The sequence below is a fragment of the Scomber scombrus genome, chromosome 16, assembly GCF_963691925.1.
Source record: "Scomber scombrus chromosome 16, fScoSco1.1, whole genome shotgun sequence".
Lineage (NCBI taxonomy): Eukaryota > Metazoa > Chordata > Actinopteri > Scombriformes > Scombridae > Scomber > Scomber scombrus.
This window is the reverse complement of record NC_084985.1, coordinates 21,308,876-21,331,157: the sequence shown is the minus strand read 5'-3', so window position 1 is coordinate 21,331,157 and position 22,282 is coordinate 21,308,876.

The following is a 22,282-nucleotide window of genomic DNA, read 5'->3' as shown; positions in this document are numbered from 1 at the left end:
CATTTCCTTATTTCCTTATTCCCTTTTCTCTTCCTCGCCTTCCATCGCAAAAGTTGTGAATAAAATCTTTAATGAAGACCAGAGAGACTTCATAATCGTACTTCGTCATAAATGTCCGCAGGCATACATGAAGATAAAATGACGTGGAAGGACTTTCAGCTAAGAATAAACTTCATTATAATGATGATTTTTTGACTCAAGACACCTTTTCTGAGCAGGAGATTCTTTTGATGTTGGAAAGACATTTCAACTGAATGTAACTGTGGCAGAGTGATACCTTCCAATGTTCATGGACCCCTCTATCCAAGAAGCACTCTCCCATATGCTCGTGATTTGTCTCAAGGCTGCAGTATTTTGACATGTGATGATGGCGTGATGCGTCCGTCAAGCTGAACACGACAGGGATCGAGAGATTAGAGTCTTTGCTGCTGTCCTGGCTGTCAGCGATGACGACAAGCGATGTGATGCTGCTGGGGGAACTGTAGTACGTTTTTAAAGATCCTGTTATGGGTGGGGGTGTGTTATTTACATACACGAACACACACGCTTTTACTTCTTCCTGTAGCTCTCTCTCCGAGCAGGCTCTCTCCAGCAGCAAAAATGATAACATCAATTCTTAGGTTGTTTCGCCAGCTCCGTCCCTCGATATTTTTAGCTTTGATTTTAGCACAGGCAACTGATAGCTTAGTGTACACCATCTCAAGGGCCTGGAAGTGATCTTCATTTGAGTTGGCGTTGGCCTCCAAACTTGGGATTCGTTCACCAAAATCGGTCACAATGGTCTGCACTGCATCAAGTTTGGATTCAATCGAAGCAGATGCCGATTTGAGGTTGGAGGAGAGGGCCGAAGAGATGGACTTCAACAAGCTCTAACAAGCTAGTCAGAGCAGGCATGCTAATCTGTGTGGCTTTGGTGGGCTTGTCTTTTTTGGCTGCCTCTTTCTTCGTTTGTCTAAAGCTGTATGACATGCAAGTGCATGGTAAAGCGAGCATCTGCCTTTACTGAAGAAATAGAGTTACGTTTTGAGGTTGTCATGGGAGTGTGCGATGCGTGCGTCTACTTCATTCCCCTCATCACCAGAAGTCCAAAAAACAATAACATCATCAGCATAGAAACACTTAAGGGTAAATGTCCAAAATTAATTGGGCTGAAAGCTAAAGCATTTGTTTGATAAGTGACCTCTGACTCATACTGTCTTTGTTATGGATCACATAAACCTAGGCTCACTATAGAAGCATGCAAGCATGACATGTTGTCACTAAAAATATACTTATTATAGACACAAGTACAAAAAACAAAAGTATATTTAAAAAATGATGTTTATCGTTATATCTGCTCTCTCTCTCTCTCTCTCTCTCTCTCTCTCTCTCTCTCTCTCTCTCTCTCTCTCTCTCTCTCTCTCTCTCTCTCTCTCTCTCTATCTATCTAACACAAAGTCTGAGTTTGCCCTTAGACTTTTACTTGTAGGACTGGACTGTGTGGGAGAAGCTGGTTGGACTTTTTTGGAAGGACTGAACTGTTACTTTGGTTTTTGTTGGTTGATCTGTTCTCTGTCTTCCTGCTGTTTTTTTCTCTGCCCCTCAGTCTGTCTGTGTGTGTGTGTGTGTGTGTGTGTGTGGTGGGGGTGTGTCTGTCTATATTCTGCTTTTCCCTCCACACTTTGCCTTCACACTTGCCCTGCATCTCCTCGTTAGCACTTCCCTGCTCCTAGTGTCTTTCCCAATCTGCTGTGTCTAGTCACCTGCTCCACATTCCCTCATTAGTTCGGTCACTATTTAAGTCTGGGTTTTCTGTTCAGTATTTGATGGATCCTTCGTCAAGTTTTGTGAAGTCTGTTCAGGTCTGTGCTTTCTCCCAGGATTAAAGACATTTTTCTGCAGCCCTGATTTCAGTCTTTTGCATTTAGTTCCCTCTGCTCTGCTCTTCCATGGTAGAATCCTTACATTAGGTAGTTTGAGCAACCCTACACTACCCTTGTAGTAGAGAAGGAGCAAAAAAGTTTGGCTAAAAAAGTTCCTGAGAAAATCTCTTGTTGTTAAATGCTCCACCATGTTTAGCAGCTAGTCACTAACTTTGTCTGTCTGCCATTTAGTGCCGGGCAGGTGGCGTACAGTGGGATCATCACAGCTACTGAGCTGAAAACAGCCGCCTGCTGTGGCATGAAACAAGGAAGATGAGGGTGATGATGGTGAATGTTTTAAGGTGCGGGCTGTAAAACTGCTGATAGACAATTCTGATAGACATTAAAATGCACTTAAGAGCTGAGGGGAACTGCAGAGATGAGTGATAATTCTTTGTTTTATGACAACAGGTTGAACAATTGGTACCAGACATTTGCAGATGGAATACTTTGTTGTCAAATCTCCTGTCATATGGTCACAAATTGGGCAAAAATGTTTGAGGATCTGTGTGCTGTAGTGTCTGTTTTCTCTGATGAATAGTACAGAAGAGGAAAAGAACAAAAAAACAAGCCAGGATTAAGTGATGGACGCTGTGCCAGACAGAGAGATGTTATCATCCCCTCTTTCTAATTAACGCCCTTTCAGACAGACATCACTGCAGATTGAGTTTGGTCTTAAGTGCTCTAGTGTCAATTTGCACCACCTTGTCCTACATGGACTGATAATCAGCAGTGCAGAACGTCACACTGCGAGATGTCCACTCAAATGAGAAGTAATCTGTCAAGAGAGGCATTTCTCCCCAAATAACACAAAACATTTGAGACATTTTCTTATTATTCTATGTATTTCAGAAATCTCCCAAAGGTGATGCATGGATGAACTGAGTTCATTACAGTATTGTGAGGAAGTCTGGTTTATACTGACATCTCAAGGGTTTTCACTGACACAGCTTTAGATAAGACAGGCATCAGTCAGTGTTAACTTGGTTATGAATTTAAGGGATTTACCAGCTCTCCTCTATGAATTCAGCAATTGAAGTTAATAAGTGGGGAGTTAGCATCAATGTTGATACATACATTCAGTTTAGGACAGGCTACAGTACAATATAGTTTGGTGTGTTTTAAATATCTCAAAAATAATTACTCGTTCCCAACCAAGCTGGTTTTTATTTTCTCCAGGAAAAAGGAAGGTTACAATTTCAGCAGAAAAAACCTTGATGACTAAAACATCCAGCTGTTCACAAAACCCATTTGGATCTGGACAAAATGAATTTCATAAAATATTTAGGATAAAATGATATCTAAAAACCAGTTGAGTGTGTGGTACAACCCGCCGTCTCTTGCAGTCATTTCACCCATTTCTGGACCATTACTGAAATTTGAGTCAACTGAATGGGTCAAAGTAGAGAGCATGCTGTGAAAAGTGTTGTTTGGGATTTTGCTATTCTGAGATGCAACACGTGGAGGAACTCTGCAACCTTCATCATTAGCAGAGCCTTTAACATTGAACACTTTAAGCTGAACCAATAATATCATATAATTTTAATGAAAGTAAGTAGGATAATACCAAGTTATTCATTTATATAAAATGGTTGAGGACAAACTGTGCCAATATCAGATGATTATTTTTCATATAAGTTACAAAACACTAGTATTTCAACAAATGATTCATTATTTTTAGCCATGCTTGGGATGACAGTGTTGTTCTGTTGGTCCACCACTTTGATCCAAAATGAAATATTAATTTTTCACATTTCTACACAGCTCTGTTTGTCCGTACACACGATAACACACTACTGAGTTGGTGATTTCACATTTTACACACTCTGGAGGCCATTTTGGAAAACCATGTCTTTAACGGGAGAAGAATGCTGTTTTTAGTTTGGACAGACAGACAGCCAAACAAGAGAGAAAAAGATGCGTTTATGAATTTTACCGGCTTAGTGTAGACCTGGTCCGAACATGGCAAACATAGCTTTTTAACATTAGCATGTTAACGCATGCTCAAAATGCATCTACCTATCTATCTATCTATCTATCTATCTATCTATCTATCTATCTATCTATCTATCTATCTATCTATCTATCTATCTATCTATCTATCTATCTATCTATCTATCTATCTATCTATTTATCTATCTATCTATCTATCTGAGCAGGAATCAATTAAGAATCATAAAAAGTGAGGTCAAAAACAATAATAAATCATCATATAAAAGTAAAGCGATATAGTCTGGACAGAATAAAACAGGATTTAACTGTCTAAAACTCTTCCACACAGGTTTTCTTGCAGCGACAGAAGCTTCATTAATTCTTGAAGGAATTTGAAGCGTACATCCTCCAAACTGCTTGTAGATGGAGCCATCTGGGAGATGGGCGGCTTGGCTCCTCTGAAATCATCTGTCCACCTTTTGCGCAGCCTCTTGCATTTGGCTTCATATCTGTGGGATACTCTGTATATTCAGGTTGCTTTTTTCTTGTTTTTCACCCACTTTGGAATTCTGTAGACGCCATAGCTGTCTGGATGCCAGTGGAAAGGATAACAGTGACTCTGCACAAGAATTTATCTCCATTAACAGTCTTCACTATGCATAAGAAGACAAATGGAGGTTTTACAATGACTTTCTTGCATTTGACTTTGTAAAGTCGTTTTGCTTTAATGACAAGGGTAGGCAGTTTCAGCAGACATCTGGATTTTGCAGAATTTATTTATAATTCTCTCCACTACATGTGTAACTAAAAAAACTAACTTTCAAAAAATAATTCATAGTAAACCAAGAAAAAGGAGCCAAAGCCTCAACTAATTATAGGGTATTCAGTTCACACCTAGATTGCAAAAATAAGGGGGCCCCCCTTATTTGTAACCCTTATACAAGGAAAACAAATAATATGCTTGGACTCATTTACAAGTTCATTTACATTACTGAATGGCTCTATAAATGTTGTTATCCTAATAACAACATTAACACACCCAAAAAAAAACCCCAAAACAAACAAACCCCAACAACAAACAAACAACAACACTATATATCATAATGTCAGTCGCCCAAAATGGCCCATACTTACGTTTCAGTGACAGATGCCATCTTAGTGGACAAAGTAATTGTGACCTGAAGAAGTGGTGTAGTTCAAATTACATTTATATAAATATTGGTTAGATCCTTGACCCTAACCAATTGGTTTTTGTGCCTTAACCTAACCAAACCTTAACCACAGCGATGTCAAATCATAAAACATAATTATATTTCACAGTGATTTTTACCGGTTTTGAATAGCACAGACAAATGATGTTGTCCTGCCAATTACTACATGGTACATAGAGGTAGCATATTAGAAAATGCTCCTCTGGGTCATTTGGAGTGCATGGTGAAACAACCTATTTGCTCATTTAATTTGGAGGACTTGTTGTTTAAAGTTTATATTTATAGGACAGATCTCATTTGAGACTGACAAATAAAATCTGGTGGATATTGGGAAGCAATTGCGCGGCCGATCTCATGTTGTCAAACCAAACTAATCAGACTTCTCCTGGAAAGTGAGTACATACCAGGGCTTTAGACGGAAACTGATAAAGAGAGAGAGAGATATATAGAGAGACACACACAAAGACAGAAAAGCGAGAGAGGGACCAGACATTCTTAAAAGCTAATATGTGAACGGGGTCCAGGTGCACAGGAGACAGGCAGGAGAGGTACCATCTGCTTATCCAGACAAGGCATGCCAAATATGAAATATTCATTATGATTCATAGAAGCACACAAGCATACCATGCATACTGTATTTCAGCAGGGCTTGAGGCTGTGTACATCCATATGCAATAAGCTGGATGTACCTACGTGTGTGCGGTGTGCGTGTGTGAGACTGGTAGCACGTTTGCCCACATAAATGACCGCCTGGATTTCAGTCTGGCTGTTGTTATGGATGTGTGACTAATTCCTTCATGTCAGCTCTGATTATGATTGTTTAGTGTCATTGCCAAACTTACAGTATCTGAACAGTATGATTTGGTTGAAGGGGAAATGTAGCTGAACTTAAGGTCACCCTTATCCGATTTTATATCATGGATCTGTATATTCTTTGTTGTAAGATTCCCAGAGAAAAATGTAGTAATTTGTTACCTATCATAGGTAAAACAATGTGGACATAGTGATGAATAGGTACATTTCCACTTAATCAATTCTAATTCAATGGTAGCATAACATGGAGAGTATTTGGTCAGTGTAGAGCAGGTCAGCTGATTATGAAAAAATGTGAACAATTCATATAACCATTGAATGAATATTTACTTACTACACTTGGCGCAAAACAACTTTTTCAGACATTGGCATGATTTATCTACAATTAGTAGGAAACTTCCCCGAGGTAATTATGTGGTAATGTGGAAAAAAAATGACTGACCTGTAAAATAAAGCAGTACCCTTCACTGCACTCAGCTCATGATGCTCTTCCCGAGTGGTGCTGGGGGAGGAAAACTTATTAAGGCACATCTTTCACGTGGCTAATTTAACGCTCATTATGATAGGTCGGCAGAAATGAAGAAGAAAGAATGTTCCTTTTCAAGATATCGTCATTGGGACAAAGCAGCAACAAGAAAAAAACAGCAACAAGCAGATGGAAGCAGAACAGATCAACGTGATCTGAGGGGACCATCATTAATTAACCCAGGGAAATTCAAGAAGATACATATCTGGACAAATGGATATGCATTAAACATTCAACACTAAAAACCCTTTTTTGGATCTCTATCTTTGTTTTTGCATCTGTCAGACAGTGCTGAGCAGTATTGGATCATTGTTTGTGTTGTAGAAGTTTCTGTGGTTTGAGCTCTTATTTTTGTCTGTTTAGCTGAGGTGTTCATGCTAACCATACCCACTTATTTTACATATTCCAAAAAATGTTGGCATTTTTTTTGTAATTATCTCTTGCACAACTATTTGCTTTGTAAAGATATCATAATGCTGTCCTGAGCAGAGAATGAAGTCACACTCCTGCTGTGTGTGTTGTAATCCGAGTTTCTCTGTTCTTTGTTTCAGAAGCTGATCTGGCCACTTTCTTTCCCACATCCATCGTCAACATGGCATACAAATCACAAAGTTTCTCATATTACAGCTGCACTGCTACAGTACACTAACATATATTTCTAAAAACGTTTGAGTCGATTAACAGGCAATGCAGCAACAGAATCTCAATCCATATTTGATCAGCGCTGCCTAGTTTGACAGTTTGATCCGAGTTTCGTGAGCTGTATATTTAGATGCTGTTTTCTTTTTTTCAACTTTATTGAGTAAACAACATGGTTGTTTATTTTATTTTTTATTTATTTATGAGATGCTGTTGCCCTCACACAATATCTGGCAGGGCTGAATGTCATATAGCACCTTTAAAATGAAACACCTTCACATACATAGTTTGACATTATACTAGCTCAGATGTGAACCATACATCTCTGCACCCTCTTTATTAATTGCTTCACATCACATATTTTTCCTACAAAGGCAGCAGGGTGCTGAAGTTGCTACAAACATCCTCATTCAGTGCAGGACTGAATATCTACAAGCTTATGGTGTCATGTTGTGAAACTTGCCCCGAGGCAAAAAGAGACATTTCCTGGAGGGGGTCATAAAAGTATCACATATTTAAAAGTAAACACATTTAGTTTCCCTCCTCCAACAGAGCCATAATAACATTATACACAAGCTCTGAATGTCATCTGGGATCAAAAAGTGTTTACTCCTTCTACCACCCGGCAAATCTTTCGGATGGGATAGGTGCTAGTTAGATATTCTAATAGTTCCCATCACTCTGAGTTCCTCTGCAGCAGTCAAGAGCATCACTGACACCAGTAATCTACCTCATCCCCACACACCAAAACTCTCTCACTCTCTCTCCCTTGGATTCTGCTTGGACACGTTTTCCTCTAGTAATTGCCAAATTCGTGTCACATTACAGCTCTCAACTCTCACGGAGCCAATGGCTGCCAAACTCCACTAACGCCTAATGAATTATACATCCTGTGGGAGGGAGAGAGGGAGACAGTGATAGAGGAGAGGATTGTGAGACTGTGTGTGTGTGTGTGTGTTTTCAAAAATCATTAAATCCCCTGCTGTCTTCAGCATTCAACAAGTGTCTAGAAAATGGATGACAAGCCAAGAGAGCAATGTAATAGATAAGGAGAGAGAAAAGTAATAGTGTATGAGAAGTGTGGAGCTAAGGGAGACAACAGAGAAGAGCGCAGACAAGAGAGACTAATACACAGATGACTGACACTCATTTCTACAGTAATGTGGGTGTGAGACACGCAAAAAACAACAGATCAGGATCTTTCACCCATTGACTGTCTGCCGCTCATTCAAATTCATTAAGCTGGCAGGAAAGCACGGTGATAGAAGCCAACACTGACATAACAGAGCAGTCACAGGCTAGGATCTGCTGCAATAACACCTTCAGTTTGTTTTCTTTGGTCCAAACCTGAGACAGTTTAAACTCCCTTTGTTCTTTTTTATGTCCATTCAACTTTTAGAACAAAAAGGACAGAATGGTGACCTATTGCCGTGCCAAGCTGGATCTTGGCCACACCAATTACAATAACATTATACTCACGAAAGTAACTGCTGGGATCTGGCAACATTGCAGACAGGGACATCATTAAGACCCCAAGACAGGGAAAGAAAATGATATAAAAAATGACATATACATTATGTAAATACATAACCTCTCACTGAAATGTCTTTGCATGATTTACAGTTCAGAAAACTCCTTATTTAACTCATAACACAGCGATCAGGGTAGATTGAAGCTCTTACTTTTGACTTTCAGGGAACAAGTCAAGTTTTGTAACTTTGACCATATTTAGCATCGATATCTGACATCACAACAATATATAAATCACAGAAAATCCTAAAAATGTGCTCCTTAATGTGTATGTCAAGATCACAATTACTCAAGAAAAAATGTGATCATATGAACTGTTAATAAACACTGTGATGTTTTTTGGGGGTTGTTTGCAGTTGTTGGTTTAGATTTCATTTTCACCACCAACCAACTGGAGTTCACGTGTGTTAAAAAAAAATCACTGAGAATCATTTTGAGGCATCCTGATGCTGTTGCTGGGTACCACCTGAGTTTGAATAATGTTGCTATCACCTGGACAAGCAAACCACAGTAAACACTCCAGTTTCAATGAAGGGCTCCAAACACACATGGTGTGAAAATGCTGCGATACATAACAACGAGACAAAGTACATCACCTCCACAGAAAAACACTCAGTATTATGCTTTTCCTTCATGAAAACAAAATACCATGTAACTTGCTATGAATTAAATGATCACATATCCCCAGGTGATCAATATTTAGAGTCTGTGAGGCAGTGTTATATCTGGGTAATGGTTTCCCATGATGACAGATAATGATAGTTTATCTGCTTTTATTGGCCACTTCCCTCCTGTATCACAGACGTGCATGTACATACAGCACACCAACGTCTTCTGTGCGTGCACCGTCACATACACCTATACACTATTTCTTCATCAATCCGAATGACGATTATGGCTTGTGTTTAATATTTAATGATGTGTTTTGTCTAATGGATTTGTACTTAACTGTCATAACGTGAGTAATGGAGTTACATTAACATGCTAATCTTTTCTCAGAGGATCAGAGGAATGTCATGAAGTGGAAAAACATGAAAAAGCATCAAGCAACTGAAAATAGAGTGAATTACATAACAAACTCAACTGTTTCAGAACTACATATACATTGCATGCAGTGGTATAGTGGTGAATGAAGATGGGTGAGCCATTCAACATATGGCAGAATATCACTGTTATAAAAAAAGTCAGAAAAAACATTAGTTGTCTTTTTTCTAAACAAAAATAATTAAATTGTTTATATTAGAGATGAACATACAGTCATGTGATGAGTCTGTAATAACTAACAAAACTTACAATGTGTAGTGTTGTATCTAGTTGTGTTGTACTGAACTGACTGTGACAGCTTGGACTAGTAACAGACTGAACTGAAGATAGTCAGAATCAGTGCTGTATGTCGGGCCATATGAACACCAATAAACCCGCCTGGGGAAAATGTGAACAGACTACAAAGTCAGTGAGAAAGTGATTCAAATCAGCAAAGTGTGATTTCCACCTCTTGTGTGTATGGGCTGTCAGAGAAATACTCTGGATAAATCTGGATGATCAAGTTCATTTGATTAGTTAAAAATGTTGTTTTTGTATAATATGTAAAATATCTAAATTGTGACAATGTAGACAAAAAAGTACCAAAGATCCTAGCCGGCAATTTTAGCAGTTTTGAGTCACAACAGTCCAATAAACCTTAATCTGGCTATTTACACTATGTGTTCACCTGCTGCGGTTTATGAGCCTGTTGTGACTCCAGGCTGCTAGCTGTCTCTGTCTATCTCGCAGTGAATTTAATCGTCACATGTAAGTACAAAAGAGAAAACGACAGCATGCTGGTCTGCACTCTCAGTTTGTGTTTGTTGACTGAGTATCATCTCTGGTTACGAGAGTTGGGTTTAAGTGCTGGGAGCTGACTGAACAGCACTCTGCAGATATCAGGCTGATGTCTTGAAACACAAACAGCAGCAGATCAATTAATGAGTGGATCTTTCTGCTCCGTCTGTGCCGACACTGGAGATAATTTTAGCTGAAGTTCAGGAGCAGGACCACACCTCAAACACTCCTTTTCTTATCATATGTCTATAAAGGCTTCTCTGCCGAGCACACCTGTTTGTTCTCATTTTCTGTATCCCACCCTCCCTTCTCTTCTGGCTGCTTCTCTCTCCTAAGTCTACAGGGGATCCACAGAGCCCAGGAGCCACATTGCAGCCATTCTTTCAGTTTTATCATTTTCATTCACCAATCAACATCACCAAGTTCATAATCATTAAAGGATCATTTACATTATTAAGTCAATTAATTATTAAAGTTGATGTACATGCTCTGCGCAGCTGAAACTGGTACTTACAGTCAATAGCTGTATGGAATGACCTGTCTTTAATGTACAATGATGACAGTCTTGCAGGTGGTGCAGGTACTATTCTTGCACAATTGTCTAAAAATCGATTAAAATAGTGAATCAACCCAAAGCTTGAAATGTTTTTTTGTCAATATCATCCAGGTTTAGTTTGGAGGGTTGTGTTTTTTCTTTCCATATTTTCCAAAAACAAAAACAAAAGCAAAATTGTAAGAAATGGGTGAATCACTTTTTGCTTGTCTGCTCTAATGTAAGCTGTAATTGTTAGAGTAAAAAAGCCTGGTTCACTACTAGCACCCACTGAGTAGTATTTATTCATTGTGTTAAAGCCAGTTCAGAAGTTTTGGGTAATATCAGCAGCTCCGTCCTGCTCTTCATTGATTTGAAGGAGGTAGCCACTAATCAACATTGCCTAAGAAAGCATTACTAGTTATCGTCCTAAAAGCCATGTCCATTCAGTGGAATGACCTACCTGATGACATGAGGAGCTGCAATACCAAATGAATAAATCTGCTAAAAGCTTCTCAGCTCTATACCCGGTGACTTTACATTGTATGTGATGTGCTATTATGTGTAGCATTGTATTTTCTATGTGTCCTGTGTATTTGTAGTGTGTGTGTGTGTGTGTGTGTGTGTGTGTGTGTGTGCGTGTGTGTTTGTAGATTGTTATTGCGCTATTCTCTGTTTTAATATTGACCTACTGGAGGGGCTATATTGAATTGAAAATTAGCCATAAGCTAACTCTGCTATAGTGCATTTACATTTAACACTGTACTCATAGAGGTAACATTAGTTTAATTACTTAAGCAACTTAGCTAATTAGTAAGCTACGGCTGATAAAATGTGCTAACCAATGTCATTTCAGATGTCAAAACTTTATTGATTTTGGCCGGAAATGAGAAGCTTTTTGTGTCCATGTGTCTGAAGTCAAGGACATGCTGTTTCAGAAATAACTTACATTTTGAGAGGTAGTGTTAAAACCGGCACTATTAAAAACTGCATATGTGCCTTGCAGGAACAGAAAGCTTGACAGGTGTTTAGGGGTGTGGAACAAGATGTAAAAGAACAAGATGTAATCTTCACTCTGCACATAAAAAGCTACGGTTGCCTACATGATTTCAATGAACTGGGGGCATTCTCGCTGTATTCATATTTGTTATTCATGACAACGAAAGAAAGACAAAAACAGTTTCTTCTTGGTGTGAAAAAACACCCAAACAAGAGTTTTCAGTCTTTATCACAGCAGGTTATTCATTTTGACACCAGGACATGGCCCTCAGCACACAGCCAAGGCTCTAGTTTGCCACCTGGCAGATGCCACCTGCAAATTATGCAACATTTTTGTGTCCTGTGATGTAAAACAAACAACATGTAGCTATGGTGTCTGAGTGTGCATCTGTTGTGAGCAGCCATTGGATATGGAAAATAAAGACACTCTCTTATATGGACTAAAACATTTAAAATTTTCCAACAAAAAAACCTTTTGTAAAGCGACTCCATTGCCTCTACTCCACTCTTCTAATATTCTTTTACTGTGATCCGATTGCAGCTGAGGGGATTCAGGTTGGCTTTTGAAGAGGAGAATCATCTGTTCATGTCTTTGTTGAATAAAAAGGAAAATACTGTTTCACAGCTCTTGCAATAGAGCTGATTTCTAAGTAAAAGCGAGGCTGTAAAGTAGTCACGAATAGCTTTTCCCTGTGTGATGCCTGTGTTTGCTCAGTGGGAGTAACCTATATCCACTCTCCTCTGTCGGCAGTGACACACCACAGGATCATTTATAATTCAGCACAGAGACCAAGAAGAGCCAGAGGAGGCACACAGATGACTTTCCTACAGACAACACCGGAGTGGAGCAACAATTAACAGCCTCTTATACCTTTCTCCACCCATGTAGGCCTGTGCATAGACATGCGGGCACACGTACGTAGATGATATATCAGAGCCGATGCACAAAGGTGAAAAGGTTAATATCAGTGGACCTTTCTGTCTCTCAGCCGCTGACTACTGCATTGCACACACACATTGTTGTTCATTTTACATGCTGGAAAATATTTTGCTGTGGCTCTTCACTGATGATAAGGTTAACCTTCTTGAATGATAAACCTGAGACTTTTTTTCTTATTCTTCTTCTACAAGCCTTTCACGTCTTTGTGTCTATCGCTGCCCCTCCATCAAAAGCTTTTTAATTGCACCGAGTTTAGAAATGTGCCAGGATTTAATGAACCCTCATCAACTTAATTGGATGCAAAATATTCACACACCTTTGATATAGCTGCTGACTGCAGAAAAGCGCACACATGTACACACAGATACACGAGCATACAACATATACCAGGCAAATACAACTGGCACGCAAACATACTTCCACAATGAATCCAGCTTTTCCAGAGGAGCTAAGGAGATCATTTATTATAGTGACACTGTGGTTGTGCAGGGAATAACGTCCTGGTAGAAGTTGCTCCTCTCTCTGAGTCCATAATTGGGGGAAAATATGTGTTTGAAACAGCAGCCGTAACTTCAGCTCTCCTTGTTGGACGTCATGTTTAACTGCCTGTCAAAGAAGTATCGATTGGCTCATTCACAGAGAGCTATTTTTCATGGAAAAAAGGTGGTTACTGGTATTAAACTGCAGAGGAGAGTGCACATTATTTGGTGAGTTACAGGCCAAAAGGTTTAGATACAAAAGATATAAAAAGCGAGGCAAAAACTCTCACACACACATTGCTGGGATGCAGAGATTTATTTGGAAAAAAACCAACAGACAATGCTTCTTTTACCAGGGTTGTGTCCCCTGATGCAAACACTTTTCTAAATAAGAAAATGCTGGTGTTATACAACAAGTCAAGTAAAGAATATGCTTAAGATCACGGCATGCCGAAGCTATTGGCAAGAATGTAGCCAGGGGCAAAAAAAACTGGCTGCTCACTGAAAATATGAATATGAAATCTGTGTTGCTGCACCAAAAATTACACAGAAGAAAAACAAATACTTTCAGTTTATTCTGGCTCAGCTGCACTTTATAGCCAAAAGACCCCAAAACACATGAAGTTTCTACCGTAGATATCCATTTGAGAGGAGTTTTCATATTAAAGAAGGTGAGGATGAAATTTGTATTTTACATTTATCTTTGTTTGATGTCATGCTTAAGCAATCGCAGACAACATCAAATTCCCTCTTTGTGTTTCCTCAGACAGTGTTTACCTGTTGAGCTGTGGTGGCACTAAAAAGACTGTAACGTACTTGATTTGACTCATTTGGATATCTGAAGCTTCATATTAGCTTGAGATGAACTTTTAAATAAATTTTTTCAAAGATGAAGGCTTGCAGATTTTAGCTCCTATCCCTTACATTTTAAGTGCATTATGAAGGGATCTTCTAATGGTCAGTATCTGTATCAAACATCAAGAATTAGCAGAGACGTAGAATATTAAGTTAGTGCAAAAGTACAATAGATAAACATCAGGGCAAAACTTGACATGAATGTGATTTCATAGTCAGTATGAGACAGTATATGCCATCTATGTATATGACAGCATTTGACATGTCGGAATAGATGTGTTTGCAGGCGGGATTTAAAGGTCAGAGGACAGAGTCAGAATTGTGAAACTCTGGTGGGAGGGAGTTCCAAAGGTGGGGGGCAGATCGACTGAAGGCTCTTGACCCCATGGTAGTTAAGTGGGCAGATAGTGCGAGAAAAACACGTTTCAGAGTCCATTTTGGCACCTGACTGTTGTTTTACAGATTTGAAACATTGTGAACCCTGCCCTTCAATTACTTTAATCTTTAAACTTTAAATTAACCTTCAAGTACCTGCTTCATATTATTGGCTGGGTTTGTGTGGGTTTATGTATAGTATATTTGAGTCTAATACAACTATAATTCCCTATTGCCCAATTGTAATTTAATGATATGGTTTATTAACGTTTTCCCCTTATATTATGAATTTATGTAAGAATGACCAGTATGTGCACTATCTGAAATGGTTTTACAATCTAGAAAACACATGAGCATTAAATCAGTGAAAAGACAATAAAATAGGAAATACTGTCAAATTGTAGAAGTTAATATTACCTGCTGTCATGTTATGTGCTTTACTGTAAAAGCTGCCTCAGGCTGCAATCCTCCCACCACCCCCACCTTCTTAGAACCACTTTCCCTTTTTCTCACCATTATCCTTTGACCGTATGGGGACCTTAGCTCGAGCATCAACACTGAACCCGCCTGAGATCTGAGATAACAGGTTATACGGTCAAGTGCTCAACTAAGCTGATATACTTTAAAATACAGATGGGTGGCAAATCACAGGAAAATGAGTGTGAATGCTCTGTGACATGACACACATTAAAACGGTGTGTGGCCCCAGTCAGCTTTGATTTTAGATGAAGGTGCTAGGAGGAAGGCATATATGGGACTTTTAAAAGGAGTTACATTGGTGGGGCACACATGAACTTCAGTCACAAAGACTTAGTGCACGCCAATCTCTGCAAAATTACCTTGATGTAATATTAGTTTTTCCAAATATAATTGCTACCTGATGTTCTCAGACAGTATTTTAGCTAGTGAAGGGAGTGTTAGACTGCTTGTCGCTGGGGAGGAGGTCAGGGTGGATTGTGGGCGTACAAGGCACAGTAGTGTATCCAGAAATCATATTGCTGGTGGGCACAGATCACAGCAAATCAGTTGGGCCTACATCCAAGATGGTGAGGTACAGTATGTCTAGCAGAAACAAGAAACTGTTACTATACTTGTTAGTTATATTAAGTATAACCTATATGGCAAGAGCAGATTTTGTAGGATAAAAAATATGTATATTATCATACATTGCATACAGTCAATATCAACATGTTGTAAATTGCCAGACATATATAATTTTCATAAATTTGTATTTACAAGTTGTATTTTCCAAGTAAGTGTATATGAATGTAATTTATATGCATTTAGATCTGGTGGGAAGCCATAATTAGTAGTAAATAGTTTGAAAATCGTGGTGGAAACTGCACATCTTGACCTGGATACCCATATGTTCCAAATGAGGGGATATCGTTTAAAAACTTGAGTAATGAAGCTGCTTTGGCAGCTCGAGGTGACCCAGTGCCTTACTAAGAAGTTTCATGTACTGTAGGTTTTCCTTTTAATTAGTCCTCCAGCTATATATTAAGTACTGATTACAAAAAACATGCCATGTAATGTGAACATGCTTGAAAAGTGTGGGTGGAATATTTCCAGTGGTGATGGTTTCACTGGAAAAATGAGAGGAAAAAAACCTGTTATTTATATAATTTGACTTTATTGATGGTTGGCTGACTGATGAGGAAATTGACAGGATCTTGATTTTAGGATTGTTTTTGAACCCAGTAGTGGAGAACAGGGTTGGTTTTCACATTCATCAGATCTCGGTCCCTAGAAGGCGCTGTTAAAAAGTGTTGTTACTGAAAGTTTCAGAATTTAGGTTAAATGTTACTTCAGAGACCATTTCTGGAGTAAACCATTTGAAATTGAGGTGAGAGGACGTTTAGTGTTTTTCGTGTGAAAATGTAAATATCCAACTCGTCACTGTTTTATCTTTTGGGCTTTTATCTTTTGCTTTTTTCAATGAGTTAAACAATCATTAGCATTAAAAAGTATGAAGAGAGAGCAATAGCTATGTAGGTTTTTTTCTTAGCTACGCCAGAACATGTGGTTGTTAGCTTTTCTGGTAGCAAAAAATCCCAGTTGGGGAAGCTTGTCACATTCTCTCAGGGGGTGGTTGTCACATGTTGGCATACATATATGGTGTGTTACATCTAGTTCTTTCTTTCATTTTAGACAGCAAATGAGCAGGAACTTTGTCAGGAAGACAAACAAGAGCCAGCATCCTCCAGATGTAAAGCTCAGGACAGTCAGAGAGATGAACATGCACAATATTGTTATATAAAGACAAAAAAATGCACTTATAGAAATGATTTTTCCTGTTTACGTTCTCTTGGTGCAGGAGATGTGTTAGGCTGTTGTATTTCAATTAAACTAAACATTTTAAATATTTTTTTAAGATTGCATTTTTGATTTTGCACAAGACATATTTGACGGCTCATATCTTTTGAACAGAATCAGCTGAAGGAGAGTAAGACCACTCTATTCCTACCTGACACTTTAGGCTTCAATTACAAATTAAAAGGGAATTTATTCAGTGTACGGTTTATGAGGAATTCAAAGTAAAGTAAAAAGTGTGACTACCAATCCCGTTCTCACCTATTGGATTTCTAAAGCTGTCCATCTGATGAAAAGGAATTTGTGTGAGCTCCTTGGATAGCACGACACCATCTAATCTGACAGAACTTCTGTGACTGCTTTACTAAAACTATCTCTAGTCTGATACCTGACAAGATATGATCAAATGATTATTAGTTTCTGAATCCCAGCAGCCTTCTGGAGCTCAAGCTGCAGAGAAAACCCCTAGAAAGCAGGTGAGACAATGTTTTCATTACTGCTAGTCACTGCCTGGAAAGTGTAGTATTGACCATCCTGAGACCCTTCGACTCTGCTGTTAATTACTAAGTGATTACAAAGACCAGTGACTCTCTCCTCTTCCCTCCAGTCATCGCCTCTTCTCTTTTCGGAGCCATCCTTCATTTCTCTCTGCCTTTTCTGGTATTCACATCACTCTTCCCTCAAATGTCTTATATCTCCCCCTTTTCTCCCCACACTCAACTCGGGTGCATCTTATTCTTGAATGCTCACAGGCACACAAAGAGGATCTTGATGTTGTTTCGGAGGTCAATTTAATTACTCTCTGCAAATTTGCACACGAGGGAGGAAGGAATCAAAGATGAATTAAATAGTCTCTCTATTACGACATTAAATCCTCTAGTTTGCGCATTTGTATGTCTGTCACAAGAGATGAGACAAGTAACACGGTTGAAAACCTTGAGAACAAGAAGATTTGAGCAATTTGCACATGATAATATGTGTGAGCATTTCCATCATAATAGGCCCATTGCCGCAGTCTCATCAACCCCTGTGTCAGAACAATTGATGGGAAGCACACAGTGTAATAGGTCTTCCTGTCCTGTCCATACTGGTGTCTGATCTTCTGGGAGATTCATTCACACAGCATAGTGAAGTCCCCTGAAGCCCGGGAAGGAAAATGGAAAAGCTTCATGTGTGGAAATGACTCCTCCACATCCAGCAAAGACAAAAACTATATAGATTTTTAATAACTTTTCACTCTTTATTTCAAATTTGATTCATAAGGCTTGTACAAAATCAAGTTAATTTTGATATGCCGAATTGAAAATGCTTGTTTACAGGTATGGTAATTTAAAGATGAGGGGAAAGGAGAGATGAGAAAAGACATCCGCATAAAGATACTGTGTAATCACTTTTTATTATTCCTGAACATGCAGCAAGTCACAGATGTATGGTTAGAAATTTCTGGATCCATTGTTTCCTTCCAGGTATGTGTGTTTGCATGCATACGTGTGTGTGTGTGTAAGCAGCTGAGGGTCCAAGTGTCTTATTCACATCGCACTTGAAACTGAATACATCGGGACTCGAGTGCTGCTGGACCATCTCTGCATCCTCACACCACCAGCACCGCACGCATGTTGGCATGAATCAATAACAAGCGTGTGTGTGCTTCAATCGTATAAGAGCGAATGTTCTTGCACGTGCGTGTCCGGGTGTGTGACTGTGCAGCGGTGGTGGCGTTGCATTGAAGCGGCTCAGCACTTGAGGGTCCAGCTTTAAGGCTTTGCATGAAGAGGGTCGGACAGCGACTGGTCCTGATCTGAAGATCTGTGTGACATCATGTGAACTCTGTCCTGCATGGCAACTGCTCTACATACAAGAATGCAATTATGAATCATAGACTGTAAAAAAAATAATGGCTGTAGTCACCATGATGTCACCCATTGGTTTGCTATTGTCACGAAAACAGGCTTAAAACTATTAAAACAAAACATACTCAACAGAAAAAACTGAATGTCCAAACTTCTTTTAGTAAAACTTTTTTTTTTTTTTTTTTTTTTTTTTACATAGATTTACATTCATTTCCTGGATACTTGCCTAAATCTACTTGTCAAAACCTAACCCTTAATCCTAACCTTAACCACAGACCCAAAAATCAGCTATTCCCCATTTTCCACAATTAGGAACACAGTTGTTGTCCCCAATTCAACAAGCTATCCCCAATTACTGGTCTTAAGTCTGAAATTTGCCCCAAAAGTAGTCATACACACACACACACACACACACACACACACACACACACACACACACACACACACACACACACACACACACAGAGAGAGAGGGAGAGAGATTTGTTATAGATATTAAGAAATGAGTGTACGGTATGTAACGTTCCTGATGACATGACGCTCCTGCTGAGCTTGAAATTGAAGCAGAGCCCACTAAAACATGTCATGAACAGTTCAATTGATTTAAAAAGTAAAACCATTGGGTTACTAAAATATGTGAAGGAGCATAGCCTTTAGGTCAAAACGGTCCCCAGAGGTTGTTCTGAGTGCACATTTGTGTGCGAGTATGCCACTGAGACAGATGCATTAATTGATCTATGCATTATTTAGCATGTTTACTAACTGTATACGAAAGCTGAAGCGTATGCCCTCGGCAAGGGGTCTCTCGCTGTCTCTTCCTATAATTGCAGTTTTCAGTTTGGATTTTTATGCTTCCGCTGTGCTGACACTTAAGACACTTTAACAAACATTTAAACCCAACCAATCAATCCAGATGTGTGTTGCATGCGCTCACAGGAGGGCAAAGTTCTGCTCGCCTACACAGAGAGGTGAGAGAATAATCATATTCAACAGGTATCCTGGAGGCTGCACGCACACACACACACACACACACACACACACACACACACACACACACACACACACACACACGGGCATACATACAAGAGGAACAAACCAAAAGTATATAACTCAAGTAAAACTCACACACACACACACATGTTTCACACACATGCACGCCTCCCACACCACATGGTTAATTAATTCTAATTTGAACGGCCGTGGCCTCACCTCCTACACTCATGCCTTCTGATGGTGCCTGGAGAAAACGGTACAGCATCCTCAATGTGCAAGAAAGACAGGCAGGCTAAAGAAAAAATGATGAATGTGAAAGTAAAAAAAAAAGAAAAGAAGAAAAAGCCATTGTGAGTTGATGTGATTGAGAGAGACTCATCACTCCTGGGTGACAGCTGGGAGTCCTGATCCAAAGTTAGCCAGGCAGCTTTGAATACGGTAGCCAGAGGGGGGTCAAATTACATTTTGAGGATTTTAAATACTGGAAAATCTTATTATGTGATTGTGAGTAAACAGAACACAACAGACACACATTTTACTCTATTCACATCTTATATTATTACAAAGATAGAACAATGAATCCAAACTCCAAAAATGTGGATTTAAGTTTCAGTATGTCATGTCCCATTAGCAGAGAAGAGTTCATATTTCAAATCAGAGCGGCATCTGTGCAGCTCTGTCTGTTAAGATTCATGCAACTGTGCTTCATAGAGATTTATACTGAAATGGGAATATTCAATGGCAGTGCAGAAAGTAGTGTGATGTTCATGTGGTGTGGTGGAAAGAAAAGGTGCAGAAATTGACAACACATGAGCATTATAGGACTCATCCACCCTACATTAAAGGCAATCTGGTGTTCATTTGAAATCAATTTAAAATCATCCAGTGAACAGTGAAACTCACTTTTAATTATTATGAATAGTACATGTGTATTTTATTTTTCACATGTATTAAAATAATGTGTATTTTTACATCCCAAACATACTGATTAAAGGTCTAATCTGTGTTTTTTGATGAAGTGAATTAGATATGCTCACCTGTTTAAACCTGAAATAACACATTTTTGTAGGCACATTTAATCTAGCTGACACAAAGCAACATTAGCATTCATTTAGGTCATTCAGGTGTGTAGGTCCAGTTTTCTGTCACATCCTATCTGTAGTTTCTGTTGTGTTTTAGTTCCTTTTCTCCTTGTGTGTGTGGTTATTTTTACTTCCTGTGTTTTCCCGCCGTAGTTGATTTCCTCATGTGTTTCACCTGTCTTGTTTCACTCACCTGTGTCCTGTAGTTATTAACCTCTTGTGTATATAGGTTTTGGTTTTGGTTAAGTCTGTGATATTTGTCCCTGTGTTGGTTTTCATCGGTTAATTCTCATCCTGTTTTGGTTCAGTTAACTTGGTTTGTTCGAGTCTTGTTCTGCTACCTTTTGTGCTTCTCTGCCACTTTTTGTTTTGCCTTCTCAGCCCAGAAAAAAGTACTTTTTTCATCCTCTATCAGCTTGTAGTCTCTGCATTTGGGTCCACCTGCTGTACAATTTGTGACAGTTTTCACCTTCCTTTTGCTCCTGGCTCTGTTCCATTATATTCACCAGTTTTTATCTCTTTATATAGGGTTTCTAGGTATTTTGTTAAAAGCAGCTACCTGTTGCTGCCTGAAACCAGGTTGATGATGATGAGGGTGGTTAGAGTGAGCCAAAACATTAAAGTTGTGGGCCAAAAAAAGAAACAGTGAGCTGAAAGATACTAAAATGCTTAGCGGAAGACTGTGTAGTTTTAGTTCCTGTGCTGAACTTTTGTATTATAGATTGTGCTGTTAAACAGGTCATTCATCTGCACTGGCACCATTTGAACTCAATTGTCAGGGGAACAGTTATGATTTTAACGCAAGCACTTCACGTACACTCGTACCTATTACTTCCATTTATCTGGCACTTGATCCATATTTCAGCGGATGTAAGCTCTCCAGGAGCACTGGGAAGTGTGTGTGTATATATGTGTGTATGTGTATGTGTATGTATATATATATATATATATAAATATAGGAGGCTCACTGAAGAGGGAACAGCTTCACACTCCTCCATTTCTGTCATTCATTTATCTCTCCTCATTAGACTACAGCAATAAAAAGATGTCTGTATTCATCCTCTGTGATTCCCCAGTGGATGTTAACCTTAATTAACTGCCTCACTGATGCCATGTTCTCTCGTCCACATTATCTCAGCAGGTAAAAGCAGCGGCGGGGCCAAGACAGAGGGCTAATCCTGTCATGCATCAGCAGGCTGTCTGCTTCATTAATAAAAAAACATTAACTTACAACAGCTGATCAATAACTATTGACTCAGGCTGATTTGCTACACCTGCAATGATTGATCGGCCAGGTTAATCTTGTGGCTGAGAACAAGAGAGAGAGCGAGCGAGAGAGAGAGAGCAAGAGAGAGAGAGAGAGCGAGAGAGAGAGAGAGAGAGAGAGAGAGAGAGAGAGAGAGAGAGAGAGAGAGAGAGAGAGAGAGAGAGAGAGAGAGAGAGAGAGAGAGAGAGAGAGAGAGAGAGAGATGTCTCAGTTCATGCTCAGTC